Below are 19,488 nucleotides of genomic sequence, written 5' to 3'. Positions count from 1 at the left end.
AAAGTGTCAGGCGAGGAGGTTGATTGAGGTGCCCACATCCCATCTATAGATGGGAAAGGCGAATCTCTCGTTTAAGACGCCAGGCCAAGGTGATGCTTTGACCAAGGTTCTGTCTCAGTCCCTAAACCACTGTCCTGTCTCCTATGCTGCGCTGATTTCCAGTAGCCACTGGCCACTTGGAAACTGGTTTAAAGGACCAGTGATAATCCACCTGCGTTGTTGCTTTCAGGGAAGATTCCGAATTGATATTAAATATCGATTATTTGAGAGGCGGCAGTGGAAGTGGCACAAAAGAACATTTTATGGGATCATATTTTCCATCTTTTGACCAGAAGTCAGTTTAGGGAAATAAAACCCATTTGGAATAATTTTCAGAGTGAATTTGAAGTAGTTAATGAAGATTTTTAAAGTTTCCTTTTGCCAAATTTTGCTATGGCTTTGAAGCTGTAGTATGGTGTGATGGAAAGAGGACTCACTTTGAGGACATTGGGAATTACAGCTCTTAGAGATGAGAGAAATATAGAATATCATCCAGCCCAGTTTTGAGATAGGCAAGATTTTTTTTTAATTGGAGTTTTTATGGAAATAACATGTAGTTTTAAGAGTTAATACAAAGAGATCTGGCATACCCTTCACCTGTTTCTTCCAATGGTAACATTCTATGAAAGGACAGTACAGCATCATAGGGAGTATATACTGATAGCCCACAGGTTATTCTTACTAGTGCGTATGAGTAATACTTTGTCACAGGTAGGTTTTTGTCTCCACCATCACAATCAAGGTACAGAACAGTTCATAAGAATCCTTTATATTGTCTTCCCTCCTGATGCTGCCTTGTCCCCAGCCCCTGGAGTATTTACTGTTCTCCATTTCTGTTTTTGTCACTTGAAAAAGTTCACTTAGATGGAATCATAGAGTATGTAATCTTTTGGGACTGATTGCCCCCCCCCAATATAATCCCCACAATTTTTTTTTTTTTTTGTACCAGGGATTGAATACAGGGGCCCTTAACCACTGAGTCATATCCCCAGCCCTATTTTGTATTTTATTTAGAAACAGGGTCTCGCTGAGTTGCTTAGCGCCTCGCTTTTGCTGAGGCTGGCTTTGAACTCGCCATCCTCCTGCCTTAGCCTCCCAGCTGCAGGGATTACAGGCATGCTCCGCTACACCTGGCAGTCCCCTCAGTTTTATCCAGGCTGTTGTGTGAACTGTGGCAATGACACATTCCTTGTTAGTGCTGAATAGTAGTTCATGCTATGTGTGTACCACAGGTTAACCATTTGTTTAAGCACAATAAACTGTTTAACCATAGTTTGCTCGTCTAAAGGACACCTGACTTGCCCCCAGTCTGTGGCAGTATAAATAAAGCAATTGTAAATATAAATATAATTGTAAATATAAATTGTAAATATGATGTAGGGTTATTTGTGTGAACATACATTTTTCATTTCTCTAAGTGCCCAAGAGTACAATTGCTGGGTTGAATAATAATTGCATCTTTAGTTTTTATAAGAACAAGTTAGCTGCTTGCTGCCTGTGAGAACTGAAGAGGTCATGAAGCTGCGGTGTCTTCATCTGTGCTCGGGTTCTGGTGAGGAATAAATTAGTCCATCTGAGAAGGGTGTTCAGAGTAGTGCCTGCAGCTGAAGCATTGGATGATAAAGATTAGCACGGGACCAGAGTTTGGGCTCTGGTGTGATGATCCACGGGGGTGTTGGAGGGTGACAGCCTGAGTACTCTCTTCCCTAACGGTAGTTTCCTCAGCTGCAGTAGGGAGGCTGAGGGGCTGGGTTTAGCTTGGGCTTGGCTCCCATCAGGTGCTCAGTGGAGAGTAGCTATTATTATTAATATCTATTGGTCATAGATACAGATGGAGGTGGGTAATTTAGCTCTGGGTTCTAGTCTCCTTTGGCTCTGTGACCTTGAACCAGTCACTTAACCTCTCTTGGCTTTGGTTTCTCTGTAAAACAAGGCCACTGGATGAACACTAAGTTTCTTCAAGTCTTGCGGGTATGTTATGATGTACCCCATCCTCTCTTCAGGCCCCCAGCACCTGCACACAGGGCCATGAACTTGACTTTTCCTTCTCTGTGCTGTCTGGGGCTGTACCATTCCTAGCCTCCTCCAGCTAAAGTCTTCGTGAACCTGCCTGCCTGGCTTGAGTCCATTCACCTACCATTTATTTAGCAGCCAGCAGTGGGTTTAAAGGCTGTTGATTTCCAGATGGGCGAGTCAGAGGGCCCCAGTGACTGAGCACCTGCCTGGGCCCAGTGGTAGACCAGTGTTGGAAGGATGGTGAGTCTGTCAACAGATGAGTGACAGCCAGGGGCCTAGGTAGGGCCTGTGTCCTTCGAGATGCAGGGAATGCGTCCCTCTTCCCGAAGCTGACCCCTGAGTTGTGTCTTCAAGGAAGAAGAGGTCAGAAGGCATACTGATGTTCATATCAAAATTCATATAGGAACATAGCATTCTTTTTTCCCCCAAGTTACAAGAAGACAAAACAGTTTTGTTTTCTTACTTCCTTATTCTGACAAAAGAAATTTATTTTCTCACTCTCTTTCTGGCGGTCCCATCTCTTCCCCTAAGCCATAGCCCGTTCAGGTGTCTTCCTTTGGAGGGTTTCCAGAAGGAAGCCGGGCAGGCGAGGGCTACTTTTTTCTTTTTGTTTTAACCCCTTCTCTCCCATTCTCCCGTTTACCCATTTAAAAAATTCTTTTAAGATAACTTTATTTTTTTAGAGTAGTTCTGGATTTACAGATAAAATGTCTAGCTCCTGTAAACCCTGCGCCCACTTCCCCTGTTGACTGTCTCTCACTTTACTGTGGTGTGTGTGTGTGTGTGATCACTGCCAATATCGATACATTACCCATAGTTGATTCAGGTTTTCTATTTTTACTTGAGTGTCCTTTTTCTGTTCTAGGATCCCATCCAGGACAGCACACTTCATTTAGTTGTCATGTCTCCTTTGGGTCTTTGGACAAGTTAAGGACCTTTATAGTTTTAAGGAGAATTGGTTACACACTGTAAAAAGTCCCTCAATTGGAATTTCTTCTAATTTTTTTCTTTTTTCTTTTTTTTTTTGGTACTAGAGATTGAACCCAGTGACACTCTACCACTGAGCTGCATTCTCAGCCCTTTTTATTTTGAGACAGGGTCTTACTGAGCTGCCCAGGCTGGCCTTGAACTTGAGATGTTGTCCCCCCGCCCCCCCAACCTCCCAAGTAGATGGAATTACAGGCATGTACCACCATGCCTGGTTCCTGTTGATTTTTACCTTGAGACTTTCTGAAGTGTCATGTTTATGTAGTTAAAGATGTTTATTCATGTTTTGGACTCAGCCCAAATGAAAGGTTCTTTATATTTTAGGAAAGGAAATTGCTTTATAGCCTCTAGCAAAAGTGGTAGATGCTGCTTCACTAGAACCGTGGTTTTCAGTGGCACATGGGACAGTTTTGTGACCCCCCTCACCCCAGAGGATATTTTAAATATTTTTATATTATATTAAATATATTAAAAATATATTAGTTTTAAAATTGTATATGGACATAATACCTTTATTTATTTATTTTTTTATGTGGTTCTGAGGATCGAACCCAGAGCCTCAAACATGCCAGACGAGTGCACTACCACTGGGTCGCCACCCCAGCACCCCCCCTCCCCCAGAGGGTATTTGATGAAGTCTGGAGACCTGGGGACTTTTTAATTTGTCACAGCTGAGGGAGGGGTGTGGTGTGCTGCCAGCCTCTGGTGGGTAGAGACCAGGGAAGCTGCTGAACATCCACTGTGTGTAGGAGAAAGTCCTATAACAGATTTATCTGGCTCCAAATGTCAACAGTGCCGAGGCTGAAGAACCCTGTTCTAAAGTGACAAGTTCTAAGAAATTGCTGGGTGCCTAAAATTTAAAGGGCTGAATATATTTGAGTGTGGTCTGTTATGTTCTCTTATGTTCTGTGTGTGGTCATGGTCGTCGTCTTCCTCCTTCTCTTCCTCTGAATCCTCCTCCTCCTCTTCACTATCACCACCACCACCGGAGATTGAACCCATGGGCACTCCACCACTAAGCCACATCACCAGCCCTTTTTATTTTTTGAGACAGGGTCTCACTAGGTTGCTGAGGCTGGCCTTGAATTTGTAATCCTCCTGCTTCAGCCTTCTGAGTCACTGGGATTACAGATGTGTGCTACTGTACTGGTGTGAGTATGTATTCTTGTAGTGTAATCCCAGTGTGTGTCCATCAGATAACTAGCCTGGCTGGGTACATACAGAATGAAGCACCCCTGCGTCTCCAAGAGGGACTGCTCCAGTTTTATATTTGGATAATTTTTTTTTTTTTTTTAAATTTTAGAAATAACCTCAGAGACTGGGCTCTTTAGACTGTTTGGCTAATTGCCTGAGGCCATAGCTTGTATTAAGCTGTGGAAAAAAGTCTGACAATTAGTGTGGAGTTCTGGCTTTTTTAAGTGTTGAAGGGGGCTGAAGAGTTTCAAAGTTCTGGGTTGAGAGTGTTTAATATGCAGTAAAAAATGTGTATCTAGTGAGGACACAGTGACAAAAAGGCACATATAAAATAAGCGTGACACGCAGGGGTCATAGGCATATAACAAAATAAAAAATGGTAGTGAGCATGAATTCCTCAAGAACTGCAGTGAGTTAAAAACGTACTCTTGGGATAATTTGAAAATCCAACCAGTTTTTTTTCCACAGACTGTATTCTACTATCTTCTGAGAAATGTAGTTAAAGAAAGCAGAATCTATACACTAAAATTCCATTACAGTTGGTCTTCTCAGCACCAGCTTTAGTATAGTGACTCTTCAAGAGGGAGAATATAGATCAGTTTAATCATGGAGCCACTTTTTGGAGGCACTAACTATTTTGAGGTTCTAAAGAATACACTTGGGAAGTTTTAATGCATCGACAAGAATGTATGGTAATAATGCTGAAATATGCTTCTGTGCCACAGGATAATGGAGTCAGCACCCTGTAAGAATCTGGAGAAGCTGTGTGTGCTATCTCTAGAATAGACACATTTGCACTATCACACATCACACTTCCATGCACATACTGTTTTGCACATGATTTCAGGGGGACCTGGAGCATTTCTTTCTCCTGGTGTCCCACGTCTCATGTGGGCCCTCCGTTAGGCTGGAAGGATGAAGGACTGAGAGGTGCTGGCCTGCTTGTGCAGGAAGAACTCGGCTGGAGACAGTCTTCGAGATGAAAAATTGCACCTAATATCAAGAAGCCTGCTCAGGCAGACTATCAATCCATCTTTGACCTGACTGGCTGCTGAGGGTCATGGTTTTCTGAGACTGTTGTGGAGATGGCAGGGGGATTACTAGTTGAGATATAGAATTCATTTTCTTCTCTACACTATCCAGGATTTATGCCCTAGTGAAAGAGGAATCCAAGGGAGGTAAAATGTAAAAAGGAGATTCAATGATATTTTTGTTGTCACCCTTTGAAGCAAAGAAGAATTTTTAAAAAATCGAATGGTTCTCCAACTTGAGAACCATTGGTGACACATTGGGATAAGCTTGTTTAAAAGATTCCAAGACCCTGACCCTGGCAATCTGCTTCATAGGGTTCAGGGCAGGGCCCAGGAATCTGTGTTTTTATAAGCTGGATTTAGAAACTAATCCTTTATTGAAGTCTTAAAAATATGTGGAAACATGTATCCTCTTCCCATCAAAAGTCCTCCTTAGAACTTTGCCTTCTAGCAGTATGTAAGCTAGCTAGTCCAAAAACCTTTTACATGCTGAAAAAAATCCAAAGGACCTTTTTTTTAAAGTGTCTAACTGAACTTTGAGATAGTGGAGAGAAATTCTAGGGATTAACAATGAAGAGGGGGCTGAAGCCAGAATGGTGAGCAGGCCAGCTAGCTGCTGGCCTGGGGGTTGTGCTGGGCTTTACTGGGTCTGCTGCTGGCAGGGAAGACTGGCCTTGGGCTCCCTCACACATACTGTTTGAGATGCTCTTGTAAATTTGGTGGCTGTAGTAAAGTGCTTCCTTCCCTGCAGGAAGACAATAGGGACCTTTGTCTCTCTTGACTTTTTTCCTGTGTGTGATGCTTTTGTGGAAGTCTCCCATAGGTTCGAGATTGAATTTACTGTGCTGGTAGGGTGTTATAGTTTGTACAAGAGGGTGTCCCCCTGAAAGTTCCCCGTGTCAATGCAGGAATGTTCTGAGATGAAATAATTGGATTTGAGATCTGTAAATGAATCAGTTCGCCCAAGTTTGAATGGACTAACTGGATGGTAACTGCGGGCAGGTGGGCTGAGGCTGGAGAAGGTGGGGTGTATCCTGGAAGGGGGCATCTTCTGTGTGTTCACCCTCTGCTTCCTGACTGCCTTGAGCAGAGCGGCTCTCCTCCACTGCTCTCTTCCGCCGTGACTGCTGCCCACCTCAGGCTCAGAGCAGTGGAGTCCACTGGCCATGGGCTGAGACCTCTGAAGCCATTGAGCCCAAAATTGAAGTTTTCTTCCTCTAGGTGGTTCCTGTCAGATATTTTGGCCACAGGAAACAAAAAGCTGACTCAAAACATTTGGTTTAGTAAACCCAAACTGAGAATTTAACTAGAAGTGAGTGATAGTGATCTGGGACTCCGGATGATGGAAACTCACGTGCCCAGGATTCTCAAGATTGACCAGAAATGAGCTCACAATCCAAAATTTAAAAATGCATAAGTGAGAATCAGGTGGATTAGCAAACAGCAGATTTAGTATGAGTAAGTCTTCAGAAATTTGGGTTATTAGGTAAAGATTATATATAGTGGCATCTGATAATGTTTAAAACTCTTGGAGAAATAAAAGGTGAGATTGAAAATGTAAGCAGGAATTATGAGAACTACTAAAATTATCAGGCAGATTTTAAGAAAAAATCAAATAGAATCTCTAAAATTTTTGATTTTTGAAATAAAAAAATTCAGTGGAATGATTTTTCTTTTTTAATTTATGGTACTGGGAATTGAACCTGTGGCTTAACACATGCTAGGCAATTATTCTACCACGGAGCTACTTTCCCAGCCCAGTGGAATGATTTTAACTAGGAGATTAGATAAAGGTGATGAAAGAATGAATTGAAAGATAAATCTGAGAAAGTTGCTCAGCATTTAACAGTCAAAGAGATAGATATTAGGAAAGCAGTTTACTGAATAATAGAATGAGATGAGTAATGTGTAATTGGAGTTCCAGCAAAAGATAGAGAAGAAAATGGGAGAGGAGTAATTTCTTTTTTTTTCTTTTTTTAAAATTTGTTTTAATTAGTTACATATGACAGTACAATGATCTTGACATATCATACATTTGAATCAGATGGGGTATGATTTCTCATTTTTCTGAGTGTACAGGTTGCAGAATCACATTGGTCATGCAGTCACGTATATACAGAGAGGAGTAATTTCTAAGATTTTCTAGAACTAATGAAAGAATCCTCCGATTTTAGGAAACACAGCGCATCTCAAACAGGGTTAATAAGGAGTAATATATTAAAAAAACAAAGAGAATATCCTAGAAGCAGCTAGAAAGATCCAAAAGCACAGTAGTTAAATATAGACCATGAAGCAAGAATGTCTGGGTTCAAATTCTGACTTTATAACTTACAACTATGTGACTTCTGTGGGCCTCAATTTTCTCCTTTGTAAAATGGGGATAATAATATTATCTATTCTCTAGGATTGTTAGATTTAAATGCATTAATATATGTAGAGTTCTTAAAATAGTGCCTGGCATATAGCGAACCCAATGTAAGTGTCAACGGCTGTTATTACTGCTGCAGCGGAGTAGGAGACTACTGATAGGAGACTTGTGAACTGCCATAGTGGAAACTTCAAGACAGGAAATTACTTCTAAGTGTTGAGAGAAAAATGTCAAATTTAGAATTGTGTGTCCATCTAAATCATCATTTGAGAATGAGAGGAAATTTTTAGATAAAACCCAAATTTTTAGATAAAACCCAAAGTTTGCTACCAAAAGAAATCAATAAAGCAACTTCTGAAGGATACAAGTTGAACATCTCTAACCTGAAGATCCCAAATCTGAAATGCTCCAAAATCTGAAACTTGTTGAGTATGAACATGAAGCTGCAAGTGGAAAATTCCATACCTGATTTCATGCAGTGGGTCACAGTCAAAACTCTTGCATACTACAAATAATGAATTAAATTATCTTCAACTGCTGTGTGTGAGGTACATTTGAAATGTAAGTGGATTTCATGTTTAGGCTTGGTTCCCATCCCCAAGACATTCATTATGATGTATGTGTTTACATTCTAAAATTGGAAAATGTCCTGGTCCCAAGTAGTTCAGATAAGTGATTCTCAACCTGTATATGTATTTTGGGGGCAGGGGGTAGAGGTTATCCCAAATCAGCATCTAAGATGCAAAAGAAAATGGAGAAGAAAGAAATTGGTAGATATGGAATAAATCTAAACAAATGTTGACAACAGAGAAATCAGGCCAAAACAGGGCAGATAAAAGGAACAACAGAAGCAAGAAATAGCACAAAATATCCCAGTGAGATAATTGAAGATCTCAGTAATCATGGTAAGCTTAGATGAAGATGGACTGACAGAGCAGATACAGGAAACCAAGTCCAGCTGGATGCTGCTTATAAGAAATACCTCCTAGAACAAAGAGGTAGAAAGGTTGGGATTAATAGAATGGGAAAATGCCAATCAAAGGGAACCAGTGAGTTAGCAGTATCCGGCAACTATTGAAATGATATTAGAAAAAGGAAATACTGTTAACTACAGGGAGCAGGAAGCTTTGCAAACTACAGTTCATGGGCCAGTTCTAGCCTGCTGTCTCTGTTTGCATATACAGCTTTTTTTTTTTTTGAACTGTAGCTACTTCCATTTCTCTCTCTCTCTCTCTCTCTCTCTCTCTGGCAAGGGGGACTCTCTTTGTGCAGATATCAGAGTTGAGTAGTGCAGTAGAGATTGTCTGACCCGCAGAGCCCAAAATGTTTACTAATTGGCCCCTTTTAGAAAACTTATGCTAATTTCTGAACTAGATCTGCATACACACACCCCAGCAGCCAACAGCAGAACTACGCTGAGTCTCACAGAAATAATGTCAAGTTAAAAAAAAAATGCAAGTGGCAGACTTATACCAGTTATAAAAGGTTTAGAAACACACAAAAATACTGTAAATTCCTCGTTGGGATATGTATGTGCATTGCGAAGCTCTATAAAGTAAAGCAGGAGAGTGGGAGACACCGAAGTGAGGGTTGTTGTGAGGTTGAGGCAGGAGACTGGTTATTCACTATTGAGCTACTCGAAATTGAAGGCCAACTCAAGAAATGAGAATCATTCCCTAAAAAAACCCATCCATCGGCCACTGGCTCTCTTAACTATCTTAACTGTAGCATGCACTTAAAAAAAAATAGTAAAATATGATCATTTTTCTTCGCAGCATTTTTTTTGGGTAGTGGGGTGGGGTACTGGGAATTGAACCCAGGGGTACTCCACCACAAAGCTACATCCCTAGCCATTTTTATTTTTTGTTCTGAAACAGGGTCTTGCTTAGGGCCTCACCGACTTGCGAAGGCTGGTTTTGAACTTGCAATCCTCCTGCCTCAGCCTCCCGAGTGGCTGGGATGACAGGCATGTGCCGGAGAAGCACTTTTGGATGATGCATGGCAGGCAGTGGGCCCTGGAGGGGTGTGCTCTCTAAGAGTGGGCCTTTCTTTAGGCAGACGGCTTTGGCGATCCTTGGCCATAAGGAAAAGTAGCGTCAAGGACTTAAGGGACTAATTGGCATGTTTTCAGGTAGGAATGGCTGCAGTAGGAGAGAGCCTGGCATGTGGTGAGGGCCCTGGGTCACGGAGTCTAGTCCCCTGCTCAAAGAAGGAACTCCTTTGCCCACAGGCCTGATTGGTGGCCATCTGGGACCTGAGAGTTTGTCATGTGATCACGAGGCTGCCAGCTTCGTTCGTGTGGCCTAGTGGAGTGGTTCTGAGTCCCCTTTTGTGTATGTTACGGTTGCTACGGTTGCTTAAATGTGAAGATGCCAGCCACGTGTCATCAGTGTGACCCTTTGACTTCATGACTGTGGCACTTCAGCTTGGCATTCAGTCTAGATTGTCCCTGTCCCCTGGAAAGCCAGCCCTTTGGTCCTGACCGCAGGGAGTCGGTGGTCTGACTGGTTCAGAGTGGAGGGAGGCCATTGCCTCTGCCTGGTGAGCATGAGCATCCGAGGTCAGCGCTGGGTGGGTTCCTGTCAAGGTTGTGCTCAGCTAAATCCTGACTCCGCTTCCTGAATTGAGAAGGTATCTTTGAGAGAAAGAAAAACAGAGAAGAAAACATAAAAAGCTTTATGATTTCCCACATGTTAACAAACATGCATTTGGCTGGTTGGAGGGCAGCAGGGCTTCCTCCAGTGTGTCAGGCGTTGGCCAGCGCCTGGAAGAAGGCGGCCATGCTCGGTGTGTTTACAGCCAGGTGTTGCAGAGGTCAGGTAGGGAAGGGGAGCGGGTAGCTGATGCACCAGGCTGGGTTTTGTAGAAAAAATTTCTAGTTTAATGAGTTGATTCTTAACTTTGAGAAACATCTTTTTTAGTTTCCTAGGGTTTTTTTTTTTTTTTTCTCTCTCGATACTGGGGATTGAACCCAGTGATGCTTTTTATTTTTTATTTTGGGACAAAGTCTTGCTAAGTTGCTAGGACTTCTCTAAGTTTCTGAGGCTGGCCTTGAACTTGTGATCCTCCTGCCTCAGCCTCCTAAGCTGCTGGGGTTATGGGCGTGTGTCTCCATGCCCAGTTTAACAAATATTTTTGACTACCATCTGTGTTCTGGTTACTTATTGAAAAACAGCAAGGTAGGCACACCTAAGGTGGCAGTTTTCAACCCTTTTGCCCTCAGTATTTTTTTTATACACTAGTAAGTCTTAAAGATCCCAGGGGTTTTGTTCATATAGATTATATTGATGACTGTATTTAGAAATTAAAGCAGAAATTTAAACAGTATGTACATATTAATTTATTTAAAAGAATAATGTTAAGTCTGTGACCTCTTAAACATAAATGGTTTACTTTTTATGAAACATGACTGCTTTCCAGAATAAAACAACTGTGGGCGAACGTCATGGTTTTGCACGTTGCTGTGGTGTTTGGATTAACAGGAGGGATCCGGGCTCTGGTTGATTCTGCATTCAGTCTGCTTTGCGCAGTCTTCCCCGGGCCTGGGAAGCTCCGCTGTGTGCTGAGAGTGAAGCAGGCGGACAACTGTGTTAGTTTCTTTTTTTTTTTTTTTCTTTTCTTTTTTTTTTAATTAATTTTTATTGTAGGTTGTTCAAAACATTACATAGTTCTTGATATATCATATTTCACACTTTGATTCAAGTGGGATATGCGCTCCCATTTTTACCCCATATACAGATTGCAGAATCACATCAGTTGCACAACCATTGATTTACATATTGCCATTCTGGTGTCTGTTGTATTCTGCTGCCTTTCCTATCCTCTACTATCCCCCCTCCCCCCTCCCCTCCCCTCTTCTCTCTCTACCCCCTCTACTGTAATTCATTTCTCCCCCTTATATTTTTCCTCCTTTCCCCTCACTTCCTCTTGTATGTAATTTTGTATACCCCTGAGGGTCTCCTTCCATTTACATGCAATTTCCCTTCTCTCTCCCTTTCCCTCCCACCTCTCATCCCTGTTTAATGTTAATCTTCTTATGCTCTTTGTCCCTACTCTGTTCTTAGCTACTCTCCTTATATCAAAGAAGACATTTGGCATTTGTTTTTAAGGGATTGGCTAGCTTCACTTAGCATAATCTGCTCTAATGCCATCCATTTCCCTCCAAATTCTATGATTTTGTCATTTCTTAATGCAGAGTAATACTCCATTGTGTATAAATGCCACATTTTTTTTTATCCATTCGTCTATTGAAGGGCATCTAGGTTGGTTCCACAGTCTTGCTATTGTGAATTGTGCTGCTATGAACATGGATGTAGCAGTGTCCCTATAGTGTGCTCTTTTTAGGTCTTTAGGGAATAGACCGAGTAGGGGAATAGCTGGATCAAATGGTGGTTCCATTCCGAGCTTTCCAAGAAATCTCCATACTGCTTTCCAAATTGGCCGCACCAATTTGCAGTCCCACCAGCAATGTACAAGAGTACCCTTTTCCCCACATCCCCGCCAGCACTTGTTGCTGTTTGACTTCCTAATGGCTGCCAATCTTACTGGAGTGAGATGGTATCTTAGGGTGGTTTTGATTTGCATTTCTCTGACTGCTAGAGATGGTGAGCATTTTTTCATATACTTGTTGATTGATTGTATGTCCTCCTCTGAGAAATTTCTGTTCAGGTCCTTGGCCCATTTGTTGATTGGGTTATTCGTTATCTCATTGTCTAATTTTTTTAGTTCTTTGTATATTCTGGATATTAGGGCTCTGTCTGAAGTGTGAGGAGTAAAGATTTGTTCCCAGGATGTAGGCTCCCTATTTACCTCTCTTATTGTTTCTTTTGCTGAGAAAAAACTTTTTAGTTTGAGTAAGTCCCATTTGTTGATTCTAGTTATTAACTGTTGTGCTATGGGTGTCCTATTGAGGAATTTGGAGCCCGACCCCACAGTATGTAGATCATAGCCAACTTTTTCTTCTATCAGACGCCATGTCTCTGATTTGATATCAAGTTCCTTGATCCACTTTGAGTTAACTTTTGTGCATGGCGAGAGAAAGGGATTCAGTTTCATTTTGTTGCAAATGGATTTCCAGTTTTCCCAACACCATTTGTTGAAGATGCTATCCTTCTTCCATTGCATGCTTTTAGCCCCTTTATCGAATATAAGATAGTTGTAGTTTTGTGGATTGGTTTCTGTGTCCTCTATTCTGTAAGTTACCACAAATTGAGTGACGTAAATCAACAAAAATGTATTGGCCTTAAGTTCCGGGCGGGTCTCCCTGGCTGAAGTCAAGGTCCTGGCAGGGGGACCTTCCCTTGCCCTTTTCGGCTTCCAGAGGCTCCAGTGTTCTCCGCAGCCCCTCTCCTTGTCAAAGCCAGCCGGGACTGGAGTCTTCCTCAGTCTCCTCTCCCCCGAGTCCTCTGCCTTTTCTGTTTTTCAGAATCAGGGATCAGACTCAGGGGCACCCAGCCACAGAGCCACATCCCAGCCCTACCTTGTATTAGATTCAGAGACGGGGTCTCCTGGGTTGCTCAGCGCCTCGCCCTTGCTGAGGCTGGCTTTGAACTCACAGTTCTCCTGTCTCAGCCTCCCGGATCACTGGGATTATGGGTGCCTGGCGAGTCCTCTGCCTTTTCCGCACTTAAGGACCCTTGTGATGGCAGCTGGCCCGCTTGGTATTCAGGGCGCTGTCTTCGGGCTAAAGGCAGCAGACCCACAGCCTCGGTTCCTCTGCTGTCACAGTAAGGAAGTCCCAGGTGTCAGGGAGGAGGGTGGAGGACTTTGGGGAGCCGCTGCTGGGCCGCTGGGTCAGAGATCCCCTGGAAGAGAGGGCGGTTCCTGGGTCATGCCAATCACTGTTGACCCAGGAAAAGTACTTGTTGAGTGGGAGGAGCAGGAAGGGGCCGAGGAGAAGGGGCTGACGCTCCCGTGAAGCGCCAGGGGTGCCCGGGTGGTTCTTGTTGTCAAGGTCAGTCGACGTGTGACTTGGGCCCTGTGGCTTTTCCTCTCAGCCTCATCTCCCCCATCTGCAGGTGGGGCCAGCAGTATTTACTCATGGAACTCCAGTGGAGGTCATTGAAGTGACGACCAAGAAGTCCCCAGTGGTGGCATGGGGAGGCGCTGGCATTTGTCCCTCTTCTGCTTCCTGCGCCCTCCAGCGAGACATTCTCCAAAGGTTGCCACGCGCCTGCTCTTCAGATGGGGCTCAGTTTTCTTTCCCTAAGAGCATTTTCTGTTGAAGCTAAATAAAGGTTCCTTTCTTTTGAACAGTTAAGTTTGTTTTTTTATTAATGATGTAAGATTAGGTTGTCATTAAGCCATTATTATATTTATTTTTATTATATATATATTTTAATATTTATTTTTTAGGTGTACATGGACACAACACAATGCTTTTTTTTTTTTTTTAATGTGGTGCTAAGGATTGAACCCGGGTCCCGCCCGTGCTAGGCGAGCACTGCTCCACCGAGCCACAATCCCAGCCCCCCATTATTATATTTAATCTTCAAGTGCAGTTGTATATGGTTTTATTTTTTTAAATATATTTTTTAGATGTCGATGGACCTGTATTTTACTCACTTATTTATATATTTATTTATATGCTGAGAATCGAGCCCAGTGCCTCACACATGCTAGGGAAGTGCTCTACCATTGAGCCACCACCCCAGCCCAGTATGTGGTTTTATTTTTGGAACTTCAGCGTGATGGGTTTCAGGGGAGTAGTGAGAATTACAGGTGTTACTTGCAGGGTAATAAGGTGTAATTTTAACTTTCGGTGGGAGTAGTATAAATGTCATGTGCATTATTAATTTTTCAGATGACTAATTCTGTTTGTCATGATTGCTTTTCTCTGGGGATGGTGCAAAATATGTACCCTTCTGGAAAAATGAAAAATTCTTTTTACATTTATAGAAGCAATAAGAAACAACTACTGAATCACTTCCTCCTCCTGGGGCGTCGCTGGCCCTTTGTGGAATTCCTGTCTCCTGTCAGTGGGGTATTTTTTGTTGATCTCTGGGCCTGTGATTTGCTCATCTCAGACCCCGAGCTTTATGATTTATTTGTAATCCCTGTGTGGAGCCCTGTGCAGTGTCTCCTGACAGTGTGTCTGACGGTGCTTGTTGAAAACACACCGAGAGTTCAGTTAAGTGGGAAAACCAGGTTACAAAATACTACGTGCTTATGATCCTATTGACATAAAATTCCAGAAGGTGCAAACAAATCTGATCAAGATCAGTAGTAGCTTGGGGGTTGTCAGGGGCAGAAGGAAGGAGGGCTAAGGTTAAAGGGGGGTGAGAAGATGTCAGGGGGCTCACGGTCTTATTGCCGTGCTGGCTTCTCGGGCATATACATAGATAGCGTACCTCATCAGACGGGACGCTTTGTGTGCAGTTTCTTCCACCTCATTTGTATCCCTTGCTCTAAAATAAGAACAAATAAGGGAAAAATTCTTGTTTAGTCTGACTTGAGGCAGGTGCCCAGCCCAGAAGGAGGGCCCTAGGAGGATGCCTCCTGAGTAAGGCGTTCTTCCCTGGACCCACAGCTGTGGCTGGTGGGGCAGGTCCTAGGAGAACCTGGATTGGGTGTGTGTCGAGGTGGGAAGGGCCATTTCTATAAAGGGTCAAGGTATGCTGGGCAGGTGGCCTTGTGAATGTTCACCTTTTTATGAAAAGGAAAAAAAAAATCTTGGTACTTTGTTTAATCTTGGTGTCTATTATTGGATGACTATAGAAGCAGAAACAGTTTTTCTCTTATTATGGAGCATTTTAATTGGCACATAATTGTACATATTTCTGGGATACAGTGTGATATTTGGATTCACATATACAAAATGCAATGATCAAATTAGGGTAGTCCCTAATTTTGAAATATCCATTGTCAGATCCAGCGATTGGCACATGCTGGGCAAGTGCTGTACCCCTGAGCTACATCCCCAGCCCTTTTTAAATTTTATTTTGAGACAGGGTCTCACTCAGTTGTCTAGGCTGGCCTCAAACCTGCAATCCTCCTGCCCCAGCCTCCCAGGTTGCTGGAATTATAGATGTGGCCACTGTGCCCAACTTTCCAGTCAATTATTGTTAAGTGTAGTCACTCTACTGTGCAATGGAGCACTAGAATGCATGCCTCTTACCTGACTGTGATTCTGCACTGATTAACCCACCTTTCCTTATTCCCCCTCCCTAAAAATGTTTTATGACCTGATGGTTATTGGAACAACTGGAGATAATTTAAAAAGAAGTTTCTGCTAAAAATATTTTTTATTTAAATCTCTCTATGTCAGCCGCAGCCTTCAATGCCCCACTGTCTATTCAACTCTGATTCTCTTACAGTAACTAATCATTAGCAGAAAGGATATTAAGTAGACACAGCTGTGACCAGTAGCCCTTGCTGGCACTAGGCAGAGCACACTGATGCATACACAAATGCAAACCTGCATTGTGTTTCCTGACACAACAATAAAGATGAATTCACAGTTTTCAGACAAGCATTAATTGCAGAACCGACTGCTGCCTGTGCCTGAGCCTGGCCCGACCCATGGGATCTGGAGCATGGTTAGGTTGCTGAAGGAGGTTTTTTTTTTTTTTTTTTTTTTTTGGTCATTTTCACTGGCAGTTACAGATGCGAAGTTTAAAGTTTTGAACTTTGGGTGTCAGACCTTGAGTTCGCTCTGAGTGGAGACGGTGCTGGAGAGAGCTCGCTGTTCAGCTCAGAAACAAGAAGTACTGGTTCTCGTTTTTATGTTTTCCGTCTGTTTGTATCCTTTGAAAGGACATTTTGAAACCTTGGTGTTTTTAAGATGCATGCAATAAAAGACTTTGAACCCGTTTAAGTAAATATGAAATAATAAAATATTTGGAAGATTTATGAGTAATTTGTGAAATTTGTGAATATCGTGAAATATAAACAGAAGTTGAAAGTCATTATGAGCCGCTGGAGTAACTCGGGGCCCCTCCAGCGCTGGAGGACCTGTGGAAAGCTTGGTGTGGTATGTGGGACAGTGGGGACGTCCCTGGAGTTCTCTCGGGAAAGAGTTGTCTGTCTTCCTCTCCGCCCTCCTTCCGCCTTCTCATCTGTAGTCTCTTCTCTAGGAAAACAGCTTGAAGCCTACTTTTCCCAAAGTAAAAATCACAGCTACGTACACAAGAAGGTTATTCAGAAAGTTAAATCATAACTTTAAAGAAGGAAAAATGTCACCTTCACATATCTGGGATCGTAGTTTGCATTAAAAAGTGGAGCCCTGGGGTTTTCCTGGGATTTGGGCTTCTGTGTTTGATACCTTCTTAACACATTGTGGTTCCTGAGCTCCAGCATCCACGGTGAGCTTGCACTTTCTGCATTATTAACACTGTATGAAAGTCTTCATCTGTACATCGCTGTCCACGTCTCTGGATAGTTCCCTAGCGTAGATTCTTGGAAGGAGGGTTACGGGGTCAGAAGGCGTGGATATTTTTGAGACTCTAGGTGCCTAATGCCAAGCTGCTTTCCGGAAGGTGTGCCCTGCCCTGATTTATACCCTTCCCGGGCGGGAGCCAGGCGTCCAGCTCCTGCACGCTGCCACTCTGGGTCCTGTCATCAGGAGGAACCCCAAAGGACACACAGGAGGGAGCAGTAGGAGGGCGTCCTTGTTCTGTAGCCAAGGGGCACACGCGCTGGGAAAAGCGTGCACAAGAGATAGTGGGGCCGTTTGCGAGGCCACTTTTCAGAGACGGCTTCTGTTAACTGAAGCTGCTTAATTTGCTTTTTTTTTTTTTTTTTTTTTTTTTAATAGGGTTGAGCGTTGGGGCTGGGGTTGTGGCTCAGTGGTAGAGCGCTCACCTGGCACATGTGATGCACTGGGTTTGATCCTCAGCACCACATAAAAATAAACAAAATAAAGATTTGTGTCCTTTTACAACTAAGAATATTTTAAAAAGTGGTTGAACGGTTACTAGCCATTTAATTTCTTTTGTATGTATATTAACGATATTAGTCCTTTGTTGCTGTTTCTTTTATTTTTTGTCAAATAGATCCTTTCCTCCAAATGGCTGTTTTTGATGCTTTTGGATTCACAGGTTTAAAATTTTTACATGAGAGATCTGTCAGTACTTTCACAATTTATTCTGTTGCCTTTTTTAATATTAGAAAGTTATTTTCTATTCAGAGATAAATAGTTATCTATATTTTTTTCTTTTAGTACCAGGGATTGAGCCCAGGGGTGCTTAACCACTGAGCAACACCCCCAACCCTTCCCTGCTTTTTAAAAATATTTTTTAGGTGTAGAAAGACACACGATATCTTTATTTTTATGTGGTGCTAAGGATCGAACCCAGTGCCTCACACATGTGAGGCAAACACTTTACCACAGAGCCCCAGCCCCAGCCCCCCCAATGCTCAGCCCTTTTTAATATTTTATTTAGAGACAGGGTCTTGCTGAGTTGCTTAGGGCCTTGCTGAGTTTCTGAGGCTGGTTTTGAACTCCCGATCCTCCTGCCAAAACCTCCTGACTCTCGGATTACAGGTGTGTGCCACCGTGCCCGGCTATTTTTTTTCCATTTTTGATGTTAATCTTTTTAACTCTCTGGTTCACATGTGTTTGTTTTGTGGCACGTGGGAGGGAAAGTCCCGCGTGGCAGTCTTTCCAAGTAGCTGGCCAGTGTTTAGGTACGAAACGTGAGACTTTGGGGCAGGTTTGACTCCAGTTGGTATCAGTGACAGTATGTGTTGGGGGATACAGGCCAATAGATCACCCATCTTGTTGAAAAGAGGGCACATGAAGAATTTAGGGTTGCAGATATGGATTAAAGTATAAATGGGGAATGCCCTTTGATGCCACTTTATAAAGTTGAAATGTGTGGCCAGTCAGAATTTTGTGTGGCTAAGTATTCTTAAAATGATCTTAGGATTCTTTTGATGGCTAGCAGTAGAAAACGCAATTCAAACAGATTTAACTTGAGCAAAATAAATTAAAAAGAAGAGCGGGTATGGTGGTGTGGGCCTGTAACCACAGCAACTTGGGAGGCAGAGTCAGGAGGCTCACAAGTTTGGGGCCAGCCTCAGCAACTTGGCGAGACCCTGCCTTCAAATAAAAAAGGCTGGGGATGTAGCTCAGTGGTTAAGCACCCCTGATTCAATCCCTGGTTACTGTGCCTCCCTTCCCCACAAAAAAATAAAAAAAGAAATTTTTATGGGCTCAGATTTTTGAAAAATTCAGAAGTACTCACTCCATGCATGACTTGATCCCGGAGTTCAGATGATGTCACGGGGTGGTTTCCCTCTGTCTCTTGGCCTTTCTCTCTTTTCTGTTGTTGTCTTTTTCAGATTTTTGGTAGTGGCCACTCACAGCTCCAGATTTATGTCCTTTTAGGTCCAAATTTGGAAGAAGAGTATTTTGTCCTTGAAATTCCTCGTAGATCCAGAAATCGACATGATGGATTCTGTCACTTGGGTCCAGGAAAGTCTGAGGATGATTGCTGCGGGGGGTCCTCAGCCTGCTCCAGGCTAATCAGTGTTGGTAAGGGAATGCTAGGCCTGGGCCGCCTGCTGTCCTCCTGGTGGCAGGAATGGAACCGCACTGAGACCATCCATTATGGGGGTTAGGGGCCTTCCCAAAGGAATTCAGGGTATTGGAGGAATGGAAGGCAGAGTCAGGTTAGGCTGGGTTATGCAGCAGTGACAAGCAACACCACATCTCAGTGGCTTACTACAGATAGCTGTAACCAGAGTTCACTTGTCACTCATGGTAAGACTTCAGGGGGTTCTGGCAACTCTTCCAGGGTAGCCAGCCTTTGTGGCTCAGCCTTCCATGCTTCTTCATCTTGTGTTTTCCATATCACACGTGCTCATGTGCTGCTTAGGCAGTGACACTTGTTACTCATCACTTCAGCCCAT

General features: G+C 43.0%; 1 protein-coding gene across 1 annotated transcript in view; it reads left to right on the top strand.

Annotated features, from left to right (window-relative positions):
- Positions 1–19,488, top strand: part of Nt5dc3 (5'-nucleotidase domain containing 3) — a 56,114-nt gene that overhangs the window by 832 nt on the left and 35,794 nt on the right. The gene's annotated exons all lie outside the window — the stretch shown is intronic.

The sequence above is a fragment of the Callospermophilus lateralis genome, chromosome 4 (genome assembly GCF_048772815.1).
Source record: "Callospermophilus lateralis isolate mCalLat2 chromosome 4, mCalLat2.hap1, whole genome shotgun sequence".
Lineage (NCBI taxonomy): Eukaryota > Metazoa > Chordata > Mammalia > Rodentia > Sciuridae > Callospermophilus > Callospermophilus lateralis.
Note: the sequence above shows the minus strand (reverse complement) of the source record. Positions and strands in the feature narration are given on the sequence as shown.